At 38.2% G+C, this 15,823-nt stretch overlaps 1 pseudogene; it reads left to right on the top strand.

Moving 5' to 3' along the window:
• Nucleotides 1–3,786, top strand: part of LOC110148077 (BCL-6 corepressor-like) — a 109,765-nt pseudogene extending 105,979 nt beyond the window's left edge.
• The last annotated feature ends 12,037 nt before the right edge of the window (nt 3,787–15,823 follow it).

Raw genomic sequence — 15,823 nt, 5'->3', positions numbered from 1 at the left:
AGAACTGTACAAGAAAAATCTTCATGACCCAGATGATCATGATGGTGTGGTCACTCACCTAGAGCTAGACATCCTGGAATGTGAAGTCAAATGGACCTTAGGAAGCATCACTATGAACAAATCTAGTGGAGGTGATGGAATTCCAGTTCGGTTAAATTTCAAATCCTAAAAGATGATGCTGTGAAAATGCTTCATTTAATATACCAGAAAATTTGGAAAACTTAGCAGTAATCACAAGACTAGAAAAGTTCAGTATTCACTCAAATTCCAAAGAAAAGCATTGCTAAAGAATGTTCAAACTACCGCACAATTGCACTCATCTCACACACGAGTAAAGTAATGCTCAAAATTCTCCAAGCCAGGCTTCAACAATACATGAATTGTGAATTTCCAGATGTTCAAGCTGGTTTTAGTAAAGACAGAGGAACCAGAGTTCAAATTGCCAGCATCCACTGGATCATTGAAAAAGCAATAGAGTTCCAGAAGAAAAAATCTGTTTCTTCTTTATTGACTATGCCAAAGACTTAAGCTGCGTGCAGCACAGCAAACTGGAAAATTCTGAAAAAGGTAGGAATTCCAGACCTCTTCACCTGCCTTTTGAGAAATCTGTGTGCAGGTCAGGAAGTAACAGTTAGAACTGAACATGGAAGAGCAGACTGGTTCCAAAGAGGAAACGGAGTACATCAAGGCTGTCTATTGTCACCCTGATTATTTAACTTATATGCAGAGTGCATCATGAGAAACGCTGGGCTGGAAGAAGCACAGCTGGAATCAAGATTTCTGGGAGAAATACCAATAACCTTAGATATGCAGATGACACCACCCTTATGGTAGAAAGTGAAGAACTAAAAAACTTGATGAAAGTGAAAGAGGAGAGTGGAAAAAAGTTGGCTTAAAGCTCAACATTCAGAAAACTAAAATCATGGCATCGAGTCCCATCACTTCATGGCAAATAGATGGGGAAACATTGGAAACAGTGGCAGACTTTATTTTTTTGGGCTCCAATATCACTGCAGATGGTGACTGCAGCCATGAAATGAAAAGACACCTGCTCCTTAGAAGAAAAGCTATGACCTACCTAGAGAGCATATTAAGGAGAGACATTACTTTGCCAACAAAGGTCAATCTAGTGAAGGCTATGGTTTTTCCAGTAGTCATGTATGGATATGAGAATTGGAGTATAAAGAAAGCTGAGCACCAAAGAATTGATACTTTTGAACTGTGGTGTTGGAGAAGACTCTTGAGAGTCCCTTGGACTGCAAGGAGGTCCAATCTAAAGGAGATCAGTCCTGAGTGTTCCTTGGAAGAACTAATGTTGAAGCTTAAACTCCAATATTTGGCCACCTGATGGATGCATGAGACAAGTGCTCGGGCCTGGTGCACTGGGAAGACTCAGAGGGATTGGGTAGACAGGGAGGTGGGAGGGGGGATCGGGATGGGGAATACATGTAAATCCATGGCTGATTCATGTCAATGTATGACAAAACCCACTACAATATTGTAAAGTAACTAGCCTCCAACTAATAAAAATAAATGAAAAAAAAAAAAAAAAACTACGAAAGAAAAAGGAAAAGAACTGACTCATTGGAAAAGATCCTGATGCTGGGAAGGATTGAAGGAAGGAGGAGAAGGGGATGACAGAGGATGAAATGGCTCAATGGCATCACCGATTCAATGGACATTGGTATGGGTAACTCCAGGAGTTCATGATGGACACGGAGGTCTGGCATGCTGCAGTCCCATGGGGTCAAAAAGAGTCAGACACAACTGAGCAGCTGAACTGCACTGAACTGATATGAGGCCTATGTTTACTTGTAATTTCCCATTTCCTCTAAATAGACAGAGTTAGGGAAGCATTGATATATTTCTGCATGCCTGTGTGTGTGTGTGTGTGTGTGTGTGTGTGTGTGTGTGTGTGTATGTCTGCATCCTCTTTATATATCTCAGGCTTTGATACCACAAAATGCTGAATTGTCTCCAACCCTGTTAATGCCTTTCTCAACATGTTCAAACTCTTAGACCCACTCCAGGTAATGCTTTTACAAACATGCCCCCATCCTATTACCTTTCTCGGCCTTTGATGCTCTGCACTGGGACATCCCTATGTGAGGATACTCTCCTTTTTCTACTCAGCCTCTTACTGCCCACACAGGACTCCCCCACCTCTATGCATGGATGCCCTGCTCCTCTTCTTGGCCTCTGAATTTATTCATACAACTGCCTACTACTTGTGGATTTCCTCTTCTCAGGATTTAGACTTTTATTCTGCATGACTTCCAGCCTCTTATGTAATGTCCTGTGGACTAAATGTGCTTCTCCTGGAAAGTTGTTCTTCTCTGTGAATGTCTCTTAAACCCATTTTGGAACTGACTGCTCTTGACAAGTCCTAGGATGGATATCCTGTTATCTCTGCTCTAGTTCTGAGATCTGATGCAACACATGTCCCTTACTTGCTTTTGTGGATCTTATCACTTCACTGTGAGGAGTGACTCCCCATACTAGGCTACTCTGACTGCATGGATATCTTATTTACCCCTATGTATCAAATGTCTCACTCAGGCCCACTATAGTTTCATGCCTCCCTATCATAAAGTCCTGTCTTGATTTACCTCACTTTTTATTTTATGATGAGTTTCTCAGCAAGGGAATGAAGAAGGGAGGAGGGTCTTGAATTAAATTTTGAAGGATAATTGGGTATTGAAAATCAAAGATATATAAAACACATTTCAGGTAAGGAACTTATATATGAAATATGGGTATAGGAAAATAATTCTTCAAGTTTATATTTTTCCAAAATGTTACTAAATAGCTGCATTGTTATCTGCTGAGAAGAAAAATTTCATCTCCCAATGTAAACTGACATCTTCTACTTTAGCATATGATTATGTGTGTATGTGTGCATATATCTTAGCTCATTGGGAACAGTATAAAAAACTATCATGCACAGATGGGCTTCTGAACAACATAGATTTATTTCTGACAGTTCTGTAGGCTACAAGTACATCAGGGTACCAGCATGGCCAGGTGAGGGCCTTTTACTTAGTTGCAAACTTGTCTCACATAGGATTTCCCTTGTATATGAACGAGTTCCATTCTGAGATTGCACGTGTAAGTCCAGATTGTTTGTAAGTCAAAAAATGTTTGCATTAGCACCCAGCTAACAGATTTGTGTGTATACTGCTGCTTTTGCACAGGCTTCTGGACATTCTGGACTTGAGATAAATTTACTGTACTAATGTACTCCATATAGTACTGTGCAGCAAAATACCCAAAGCACAACCATTTCTAGAGGATGCACTCATGTGACAATGTCCACCAGACACGTGAGAAAAAAAATTAAAGCATCTTAGACCAAGTTTAGATTTACAAAAATCAAAGATAGCTCACATATCTGAAATTTTCTATAAAACACACATATTGTTATTAGCTAGAATGGATATTTATTTTCTAAGATTTTTCCCACTAAGATTTTCTTAGTTTTTATCTAATACCATTTCTTCAGCTACAGAAACTCATCCCAAATCCTATATTGCATTCAGTAGCCTTGTCTCCTAAGACTTTTGGATGTGACAATTTCTCAGACTTCCCTTATTTTTATGATATTGATAATTTTGAGAAATTTTAGTCAGGCATTGTAAAAAATGATCCTAAACTTGGGTTTTCCTGATAATTGTCTGATTTTTTTTTTCTTTTAGCTTGGGACTATTGATTTTGGAGGAGGAAGACTGCAAAAGTGGGATGTCGTTTATATTTTGTGATGATATCGACATGCCTTATTCCTCTTAATGTTAATCTTGACCTCCTGGCTAAAGTAGTTTCTATGTAGCTATTCCACTGTCAGTTATTCTTTTTCAGCCTCTCCATATTTTCATTTTGGGGGAGGGTGGGGGAAAGGAAATCCCCCACATAGTAAGTAAATTGTTTCTTACTATGTGTAACTCACTATCAAGGAATAGGGAGTTTCTCTCCACCTCCCTGAGACCCGAATTACCTATGTTAATTATATGAAATTTGTCTGTGTGGCAGAATGGTTTATTCTCTCACATGTGTTCAATCATTTATGTAAATCAGTATGGACTCACAGACATTTATTTTACACTTTGGGGTATAATCTGAAAGATTACTAATTTAATTTATTACGTTGCTCATCATGTTATAGTTTTGTCCATTGGAGCTATTCCTGTCTTCTTTGACATAAACCTATTACCGTGATACTGTTTATTTGTTTGCTTATTTTAAAGCATTTTCTCTTTGACACAGTAAGATTCTCCAGATTCCACTTCTATATTTCCTCTCTCCATGATCTCTACTTCCTTCTACATCATTGTTTCTTCCAGATTTCATGAGTATCATTTCTTTTATACCCTTACAGCTAAACAGAACAAGCAAATATATGTATTTATAATCATGTTGCATCTGTTTAATTGTTCAGGTATACGTTTATAATAGTACCATGATTGTTAACCTGCACCCCTAAGAGAAAGAACACTATCATTAGATTAGAGTAATTTTTGATTTTGCTTTATCTTGTAAGTCCATTCATTTCGAAAGGTATGTAAGTCAGGAAGAAGACCCTGCCTACTATAGCATCTGGATTCAACAAATGGAAATATAAAACTAGAAGGTGGACCCACCTTCCCATTTCAGCAGCAGTTCAGAAAGAATACACTGGCAGGGAGATGGCATTCTGTCAAACTGCACCTCTTTTTCAAATGCCAGCTGGAAATGTCACCAATTCCTTTAAACCCTACTTCTAGTTGACCTTTAAGCCTCCTCATCATATGCCCGGCAATCAACACAATGGTTTCAGTGGAGTGGGTCTCTCTGTGACATCATCTTAGTTCTAACTCTGCCTGGTACTCAGTCTTCAGTTGTCAGGGCAGAACACCACACCAAGAGTCACTTCTTCTCTGCTCACTGTTTCATCCCTGAAGTGGTTCTTTATCTTGCCTATGTTTGTCCCCTCTCTTTATGTCTTTCTGTTTCCTTTTTTGAGAGAAGAAACTGAAGAACTCCTGGGGAAAGTGCCCTCTGGAGAGTGCTTTGGAATTAGGTTCAGTCTACCAGAAGTGCCCAAGGCTGGCCTGTGAGCAAGTCTCACTGGCTTTTCCTCCACATTTCTTGTACATGATATTGATGTTTGCAGGGTACAGTAGCCAGACTAAGGTGCCGACTCCTCCTGCACTTCAGGGCTGTTCATTTGGGTTTCTGGAAGGAAACATAAATACCTGACCCCTAACAAAAATTGTACTTTCAATACCTTAAGCCAACCCTAGAAAAAAAACTGTGAAATATGCATCTGTGGTGCAGAATTGGAAGCTTTCCACAGCAATAGGTGCTCATCTCAACCGCCCCAATTTCGAGGTGCCTACAAACACACAAATTACACTGCAATATATGGGCTATTGGGCGACAGTATCTCTGAGTGCATTTCTGTGTCAAAGTAGGAGAGGAAAATTTGGAGAGGATTATTGACATACTGTATTCAAACTAATAAAACTGTTCAGTAGCAAAACATAAAAACCTCTGATATTTTTCCCAACTCCACAGTTTTACCTTTTCCAGAATGTCATATAATTGGAATCAGGGAGTGTATAACCTTTTCCAGACTAACTTATTTCACTTAATATTATTCATTCAGGTTTCATCCATTTCTTCTTGTGATTTAATAGCTTTCTTTTCATTCTCGAATAATATATTAAATTGATGTACCATAGTGTGTGAGTATGTTTGTGTGTGTGTATGTAAGAGATAAAGAGTTGGAATTAAGTTGTTATATAATGCATGGGCATGTTTTTGTGTGGGCCTTAACTTTCACATCATTTGCTAAAATATCTAGGAGGATAATTGCAAGCTCATTTAGTGTGAGAATTCTAACCATGTAAGAACTGGCTTCCAAAGTGACTGTACCATTTATCATTCCCAGCAACAATGAAAGACTTTCCTGTTGTTCCTCCTCTTTGCCAGTAGTTGGTATTGTCAGATTTTTGTATTTGCCATTTCCAGTAAAGCCGTGGTGGTGTCTCATTTATTTTACTAGTCTACTTTTAAAAAGTCATTTTATTTCCATATTTCCATTATGTTTTATTACCATAAATTCCTCAGGTGTTTTATCTTTACTCTGAGTTTTAAGTAGATCTCCTGCTCAGGAAATCTTCTGATACTGTTCATACCATAATTTACTATTTTGTGAATTAGTTCTCTCGTGATTTATTCATGAAAGACTCACAATTTTAGATCATACATATTGGGAAATATTTTATTTTTAATTGAGCAACACTGACCACATCTTATTTTTATCAATACTGCTTTGACCAGTAATGTTTAGTATCTCTGCGCAAAAGTTTAAGTTTTTTTTTTCATTTATTTTTATTAGTTGGAGGCTAATTACCTTACAATATTGTAGTGAGTTTTGTCATACATTGACATGAATCAGACAGATATTTACATGTATTCCCCATCCCAATCCCCCCTCCCACATCCCTCTCTACCTGATCCCTCTGGGTCTTCCCAGTGCACGAGGCCCGAGCACTTATCTAATGCATCCAACCTGGGCTGGTGATCTCTCACTATAGATAATATACATGTTTTGATGCTGTTCTCTCGAAACATCCCACCCTTGCCTTCTCCCACAGAGTCCAAAAGTCTGTTCTGTACATCTGTGTCTCTTTTTCTGTTTTACATATAGGGTGATCATTACCATCTTTCTAAATTCCATATATATGTGTTAGAATGCTGTAATGTTCTTTATCTTTCTGGGTTACTTCACTATGTATAAGGGGCTCCAGTTTCATCCATCTCAGTAGAACTGATTCAAATGAATTATTTTTAATGGCTGGGTAATATTCCATGGTGTATATGCACCACAGCTTCCTTATCCATTCGTCTGCTGATGGGCATTTAGGTTGCTTCCATGTACTAGCTATTATAAACAGTGCTGCGATGAACATTGGGATACACGTGTATCTTTCAGATCTGGTTTCCTCGGTGTGTATGCCCAGAAGTGGTATTGTTGGGTCATATGGCAGATCTATTTCCAGTTTTTAAAGGAATCTCCACACTGTTCTCCATAGTGCCTGTACTAGTTTGCATTCCCACCAACAGTTTAAGAGGGTTCCGTTTTCTCCAATATTTTGACAATGTTGATTCTTTCAATTCATGACCACGGTGTTTCTCCAGCGTTTATTGACTGTAGACTTTTGGATAGCAGCCATCCTGACTGGCATATAATGGTACCTCATTGACGTTTTGACTTGCATTTCTCTGATAATGAGTGATGTTGAGCATCTTTTCATGTGTTTGTTAGCCATCTATATCTTCTTTGGAGAAAGGTCTGTTTAGTTCTTTAGTGCATTTTTTGATTGGGTCATTTATTTTTCTGGAGTTGACCTGCAGGGGTTGCTAGTATATTTTTGAGATTAATCCTTTGCCTATTGCCTCGTTTACTATTATTTTCTACCAATCTGAGGGCTATCTTTTCACCTTGCTTATAGTTTCCTTTGTTGTGCAAAAGCTTTTAAGTTTAACTAGGTCCATTTGTTTATTTTTGCTTTTATTTCTAAAATTCTGGGATGTGGGTCATAGAGGATCCTGCTGTGATTTGTGTCGGAGAGTGTTTTGCCTATGTTCTCCTCTAGGAGTTTTATAGTTTCTGGTCTTACATTTAGATCCGTAAACCATTTTGAGTTTATTTCTGTGTATGATGTTAGAAAGTGTTCTAGTTTCATTCTTTTACAAGTGGTTGACCAGTTTTCCCAGCACCACTTGTTTAAGAGGTTGTCTTTTTTCCATTATACATCCTTGCCTCCTTTGTCAAAGATAAGATGTCCATAGGTTCATGGATTTATCTCTGGGCTTTCTATTCTGTTCCACTGATCTATATTTCTGTCTTTGTGCCAGTATCATACTGTCTTGATGACTGTGGCTTTGTAGTATAATTTGAAGTCAGTTAGGTTAATTTCTCCAGTTCCATTCTTCTTTCTCAAGATTACTTTGGCTATTCAAGGGTTTTTGTATTTCCATATAAATTGTTAAATTATTTGTTCTAGTTCTGTGAAAAATATCATTGGTAGTTGAATAGGGATTGCATTGAATCTATAGATTACTTTGAGTAGTATAGGAATTTTGACAATATTGATTCTTCCAATCCATGAACACGGTATGTTTCTCCATCTGTTTGTGTCCTGTTTGATTTCTTTCATCAGTGTTTTATAGTTTTCTATGTATAGGTCTTTTGTTTCTTTATGTAGATATACTCCTAAGTGTGTTATTCTTTTTGTTGCAATGGTGAATGGTAGTTTCCTTAATTTCTCTTTCTGTTTTCTCAGTGTTAGTGTATAGGAATGTAAGGGATTTCTGTGTGTTAATTTTATATCCTGCAACTTTACTATATTCATTGATTAGCTCTAGTAATTTCCTAGTAGAGTCTTTAGGGTTTTCTATGCATAGGATCATGTCATCTGCAAACAGCAAGAGTTTCACTTCTTCTTTTCCTATCTGGATTCCTTTTACTCCTTTTTCTGCTCTGATTGCTGTGGCCAAAACTTCCAAAACTATGTTGAATAGTAGTGTTGAGAGTGGGCACTCTTGTCTTGTTCCTGATTTTAGGGGAAATGCTTATAATGTGACACTGACTTATTGACTATGATTTTGGAAAATTAAATGCTTATTATTCAAGTGTGACCACAGTTTATGCCTCTTCTCTACAGAGATTCAAATGAATCCACTTGATAATGTTACAAAGAGGGAGTAATCATAAAATATGTTGATATAGATATTGAAGGAAGTATATTTAAAAAGAATAGTGACTAAAGAATTTGATATTTGCTAAGGCATGTTAATTTTCTCTCAGTGCATTTTGTAATTATTAAAGTCCAAATGCCCGTGCATATAGTCTAAAACAAGGTAAGTTAGCAAGCACCTCAATCAAACATAGGTCTATAGAAGGCCTAATTTTTGGCTTTCACTAGCTTAGCTCTGATTCTAGTTGTAGTTCAGTTACCAACATTCTTACGTCTCTGTCAGTAAAGAGAATGTACTTGTTCTCTTGGAGGAAAAACTATTTTAATCAATATTTTCCAATGTTTTGATTTCCATAGGAAAGAAATCTTAAACTAAACACCTGTTTTTGATTGTATGGTACTGTGCCTAATGAACCCTAACCCTAACCCTAACCCTAATCTTTCTAATTAATATGTTATTACTAGTAAAATGTACATTCTGTTTACTTACAACACTGATTTAAGTGACTTATGATAAAAGGCATATTAAGTTTGGGATTATAATTTACACACTGCTGTAATATAAAAATGGATAAAAAAAGAATTGCTATATACTGTGTGATACTCTGCTGAATATTCTATAATAAACTAAATGGGAATGGAATTTGTAAATGAACAGATATATGTATAATGGATCAGTCTACTGTACACATGAAACTAGCACAACATTGTTAACCAATAATACCCTAATAAAACAAATATGAGAAAAGAAAATAAACTTTCATAGAAGACAAAAATAGAAGTAAGCTAAAAAGCTAATAAACTATACAGTCCATGAAATTCTCCAGGCTAGAATACTGAAGTGGGTAGCATTTCACTTCCCAAGGGGAACTTCCCAACCAAAGGATCAGACCCAGGTTTCCCACATTGCAGGCGGATTCTTTAACTGCTGAGCCACAAAGGAAGCATGACTAGTAGTGGGTAGCCCGTCCCTTCACTAGGGAATCTTCCTGACTCAGGAATCAAACAGGAATCTCCTGCATTGCAGGCTGAATATTTACCAACTGAGCTATCGGGGAAGCCCCTACAAAGCAAATATGGAAAAAGAAAATAAACTTTCATAGGAGACAAAAATAGCAATAAACTAAAAAACATTTATTTTTTTCATTTATTTTTTCCATTTATTTTTATTAGTTGGAGGCTAAATGCTTTACAATATTTTAGTGGCTTTTGCCATACATTGACACGAATCAGCCATGGACTTACATGTGTTCCCCATCTCGATTCCCCCTCCTGCCTCCATTCCCATCCGATCCCTCTGGGTCATCCCAGTGCTTGAGCCCTGAGCACTTGTCTCATGCATCCAACCAGGGCTGGTGATCTGTTTCACCCTTGATAATAGACATGTTTTGATGCTGTTCTCTCGAAACATCCCACCCTCACCTTCTCCCACAGAGTCCAAAAGTCTGTTCTGTACATCTTTGTCTCTTTTTCTGTTTTGCATATAGGGTTATCATTACCATCTTTCTAAATCCCATATACATGCATTAGTATACTGTATTGGTCTTTATATTTCTGGCATACTTCATTCTGTATAATGGGCTCCAGTTTCATCCATATCATTAGAACTGATCCAAATGAATTCGTTAATATTCCATGGTGTATATGTACCACAGCTTCCTTATCCATTCATCTGCTGATGAGCATCTAGGTTGATTCCATGTCCTGGCAATTATAAACAGTGCTGCGATGAACATTGGGGTACACGTGTCTCTTTCAGATTCAGTTTCCTCAGTGTGTACGCCCAGAAGTGGTATTGCTGTGTCATATAACAGTTTTATTTCCAGTTTTTTAAGGGATCTCCACACTGTTCTCCATAGTGGCTATTCTAGTTTGCATTCCCACCAACAGTGTAAGAGGGTTCCCTTTTCTCGACACCTCTCCAGCATTTATTGCCTGTAGACTTTCGGATAGCAGCCATTCTGACTGGCATGTAATGGTACCTCATTGTTGTTTTGATTTGCATTTCTCTGATAATGAGTGATGTTGAGAATCTTTTCACGAGTTTGTTAGCCATCTGTATGTCTTCTTTGGAGAAAGGTCTGTTTAGTTCTTTGGCCCATTTTTTGATTGAGTCATTTATTTTTCTGGAATTGAGCTGCAGGAGGAGTTGCTTGTATACTTTTGAGATTAATCCTTTGTCTGTTGCTTCGATTGCTAATTTCACAACTTGTATGGATACAAAAACCTCGAATAGCAAAAGCCATCTTGAGAAAGAAGAATGGAACTGGAGAAATTAACCTGACTGACTTCAGATTATACTACAAAGCCACAGTCATCAAGACAGTATGGTATTGGCACAAAGACAGAAATATAGATCAAGGGAACAGAATAGAAAGTCCAGAGATAAATCCACTAACCTAACGATACACTATCTTTGACAAAGGAGGTAAGGATATAACAATGGAAAAAGACAACCTCTTTAACAAGTGGTGCTGGGAAACCTTGTCAACCACTTGTAAAAGAATGAAACTAGAACACCTTCTTACACCATACACAAAAATAAACTTAAAATGGATTAAAGATCTAAATGTAAGACCAGAAACTATAAAACTCTTAGAGGAGAACATAGGCAAAACACTCTCCGACATAAACCAAAGCAGGATCCTCTGTGACCCACCTCCAAGAATATTGGAAATAAAACAAAAGTTAAGCTTTTGCACAACAAAGGAAACATAAACAAGGTAAAAAGACAGTCCTCAGAATAGGAGAAAATTTAAAAAAAAAAAAGAAAACATTTAGAATGAGGCAAAATGTCACTGTGCTTCACATTACAATAGCTTTATCAATATAAATATCAATCATTATTTTAAATTGAAGTGAATTAACTCAGTACTGCTCTTTCACATGAGTGAATAGTGAAGTGAGTGAAGTCACTCAGTCGTGTCCGACTCGTTGCGACCCCATGGACTGTAGCCTACCCATCTCCTCTGTCTATGGAATTTTCCAGGCAAGAGTACTTGAGTGGGTTGCCATTTCCTTCTCCAAGGGATCTTCCTGACCAAGGGATCAAACCCGAGTCTTCCACACTACAGGCAGACGCTTTTCCATCTGAGCCACCAGGGAAGCCCACTGCATATAAATACAAAACAGATATGAATAGAAACATATAATTATATTTCTATCAATGATTCATGTACTTTTATATTATTCCATTATAATAGAATCTGTGCTCATCATCTCTCTGTTAATGTACTGAAATATTTTTCTTTCATACACCAGATATTTGCTAAGTACCTACTATGTGTCAGATAATATCAGGCACTGGAGTTACAGCATTAAAAAAGAAAATCCTTGCCTTCAGAGGCTCATAATTTACTCCCAAGTTAGTTAGAGATAGACAATAAGCAAATAAGCCAAATAGATCATATAATCACTCAGGACTATGGAGAAAAAAAACAGGCTCAGAGTCAAAGAACACAATTTACTAAAGATACATGGGATCATAATGAACACTTGTGTGTTCTATGGCGTTCATTTTTGTCACTATATAGGAAATCTGAAACAATGTGGAATGACATTGAAAAAGTCATATTATAAATTATATCTTGTTATCAGTCAAGGTACTGTGTATGGTAGACCTGGTGAGTTTTTAGTCGCATTCTCAAAATGACATTCTTTATGTATTTTACATACAATCTTCCTTTCTAAAGTAGAAGTACATTTAATGGGATCTCAAGAGTCTTATCGGAGAAGGCAATGGCACCCTGCTCCAGTACTCTTGCCTGGAAAATCCCATGGATGGAGGAGCCTGGTAGGCTGCAGTACATGGAGTCGCTAGGAGTCAGACACGAGTGAGCAGTTTCACTTTCACTTTTCATTTTCATACATTGGAGAAGGAACTAGCAACCCACTCCACTATTCTTGCCTGGAGAATCCCAGGGGTAGGGGAGTCTGGTGGGCTGCTGTCTGTAGTGTCGCACAGAGTTGGACACGACTGAAGTGGCTTAGCAGCAGCAGCAGCAACAGCAAGAGTCTTACATGACTCAAGGACTAAGAACAGCACATATTTGAAATATAATGTGGATTATTTTTTCCTTAAGTTTTTATACACATTCTTAACCTTGCTATTGCAGATTAATGGCTATCACTTGGGATAATCTTAGTAAGTTTGAAATTAGAAACAAAGGCTTTCCTGAGATGAACTTTATTTTTGTATAATTCTTATTTGATGTTTTGCATTGTAGAAAATAGCACATTATTTGTTTTTGAAAATGACAAGAGTCTTCTCCAACAGCACAGTTCAAAAGCACAAATCCTTTGGTGCTCACTTTTTCTTTCTTTTTTTTTTTTCTTTTTTTTTTTTTATGGTCCAACTATCAAATCTGTACATGACTACCACATGCTTTCAGACATTCTGGCATGAAATAAAGGTACCATACTAATGTACTCTATATGGTACTGTGCAAAAAATTATGCAAAGTTACAACTTCTTTATAAAATGCACACATATGACAATGCCCTCCAGCCAGGTGACAAAAGCTTTAGAGAATCTTAAAACAATTTTGGATTTACAAAAATGCAAAGAGAATGCCCATATATCAGAAATTCCCCATAAATCACACATATTGTTATTAACTATAGTGCCTAATTCATTTATAAGATTTCTCCTACTAACATTTTCTTAATTTATATCTGCTATCCACCTAGACTAGGACCAGGGATTGAACCTATGTCTCCTGCATTGGTAGGCATATTCTTATGGGTGACACCAAAGAGAAGGCCCTGGGAAACCATTTATTTGAGAAAATCTAATAAATATTGAGAGAACTAGAGTACATGACATTTGAACATGGCCTGCTTATTTAAGTTTTATGCAGAGTATATCATGGAAAATGCTTGGCTGGAGAAGTACAGCAACATTCAAGATTGCCAGGAGAAATATCAAGAACCTCAGATAAGCAGATTACATCACCCTTATGGCAAAAATTGAAGAGGAACTAAAGAACCTCTTGATGAAAGTGAAAGCAGAGTGAAAAAGCTGGATTAAAACTCAACATTCAAAATACAAAGATCATGGCATCCGGTCCCATCACTTCATTGTAAATAGATAGGCAAACAATGGAAACAGTGACAGATACTTTCTTGGGCTCCAAATTCCCTGCAGATGGTGACTGCAGCCACAAAATTAAAAGACACTTACTCCTTGGAAGCTATGATATAGACAGCATGTTAAAAAGCAGAGACATTACTTTATCAAAAATGGTCCCTCTAGTCAAAGCTATGATATCTGCAGTAGTCAAGATATGGATGTGAGAGTTGAACCACAAAGAAATTTGAACACCAAAGAACTGATGTTTTTGAACTGCAATATTGTAGAAGACCCTTGAGAGTCCCTTGGACTGCAAGGAGTACAAAACGATCAGTCATAAAGGAAATCAGTCGCAAATATTCATCAGAAGGATGATGGTGATGGTGAAGCTGAAGCTCCCATAATTTGGCCACAAAGAACTGATTCAAAGAACTGATGCTGAAGACACTGATGCTGGGAAAGGTTGAAGGCAGGAGTAGAAAGGGACGACAGTATAAGAGATAGTTTGATGGCATTACCAACTTGATGGGCATGAGCTTGAGCAAACTCTAGGAATTGCATTTCATGGGGTCAAAAGAATCTGACATGACTGAGACTGAACTGACTCGCTATTCCCCACCCCCAAATTTCCCAGCTTAGTGTAACAGAAACTCTATTCCGGGTAGAATAACTAATTACTCTTGACTCTCCCACCCCTTTTTAAACCAGATTTCAGGTCAGGACAATGATTTTCAGGAGCAGTTGGCTCCAGCACTTTTATTCCTTCCTAGCTCTATTGGAGAAGCACTTTCAAGGCAAGAGAGATCCAAGATTCTCTCCCTCCGCCAGCTGCCATCCATAGGACAGAAAGTTTATGCAAACCATAGTAAGCTGAGTATACTAGTGTTCAATAGTCTTCATGCTGGATTCCCTATAGGGCAAATATTACATACTTGGAGAGACAAACGAAGAAGACCAGTGATGATCCCATCCCCTCCTGGCCCCCAGTCTGCAGTCTTGCCTTTATGTTGATACCATGTCAAGAAAGCCCCTGTTCCATTTCTGGGGCAGTAACACAGAAATTTTGCAGAGGGTCAGGCCCTAAGAAGAAAGATGTGTCATCTCTCCCAGAAGAGACTAATTTTTTGGAATAGAGAACGAGAAAGTCCAAGCTTAAGGGTGCTATAAAGAAATACTGGGTTTGGGGACTGTCCTAAGATGGTGGAGGAATAGGATGGGGAGACCACTTTCTCTCCTACAAACTGATCAAAAGATCATTTGAATGCTGAGCCACTTCCACAAAATACTGAACATTGGTGGAGGATACCAGGCACCCAGAAACATAGTCCCTTCTCTTTGAAAGGAGGTAGGAAAAAATATAAAAGACAAAAAGAGACAAAAGAGTTGGGGACAGAGACCCATCCCAGATAGGGAGTCATGAAAGAGGAGAAGTCTCCAAACAGCAGGAAACCCTTTTACCTGCAGGTCTATAAGGAGTTTTGGAGTCTCAGAGGGCAACATAACTGCGAGGGAAAAAAGACACACACACACACACACACAAAAGCCCACAGAATATGTGCCTAACTGTAACTCCCAGAAGAGAGGTAGCCCAGATGCTTGAGTCAACCACCAGCAAGTGGGGGCTGGACACGAGGTGCAGATTGCCTGCTTAGGGAAAGGACTGGGTCTGAATACCCTGAAGACAATCTGAGGGAGATAATGTGAGATAACATCCGACTGTAGAATAACCAGATAGAGGAAAGAGAGAGAGATAGGGAGAGGAAAGAGAGAGAGATAGAGAGAGAGAACTTTCCCAGGAAAACTCTAACATAAGACACATTCTGGCCCACTGACAGAACAAAGGATTGAGCCAATACCAAAGGAGAGCTAGCTGACAGGAGAATGACCCATTCCCCTGCCTGAGAGAGAGAGGCAGACAGGCTACAGCTAGAGCCAGAAGGCAAGCATCAATCTTGGCCCCAGAGAGGACATCCTCCACCAAACTGTAAGTAGGCTCCCAGTTGCTAACCAA

This window comes from Odocoileus virginianus, chromosome Y (genome assembly GCF_023699985.2).
Source record: "Odocoileus virginianus isolate 20LAN1187 ecotype Illinois chromosome Y, Ovbor_1.2, whole genome shotgun sequence".
Taxonomy (NCBI): domain Eukaryota; kingdom Metazoa; phylum Chordata; class Mammalia; order Artiodactyla; family Cervidae; genus Odocoileus; species Odocoileus virginianus.
The sequence above is the reverse complement of the archived record's forward strand: the minus strand, read 5'-3'. Positions and strand labels throughout refer to the sequence as shown.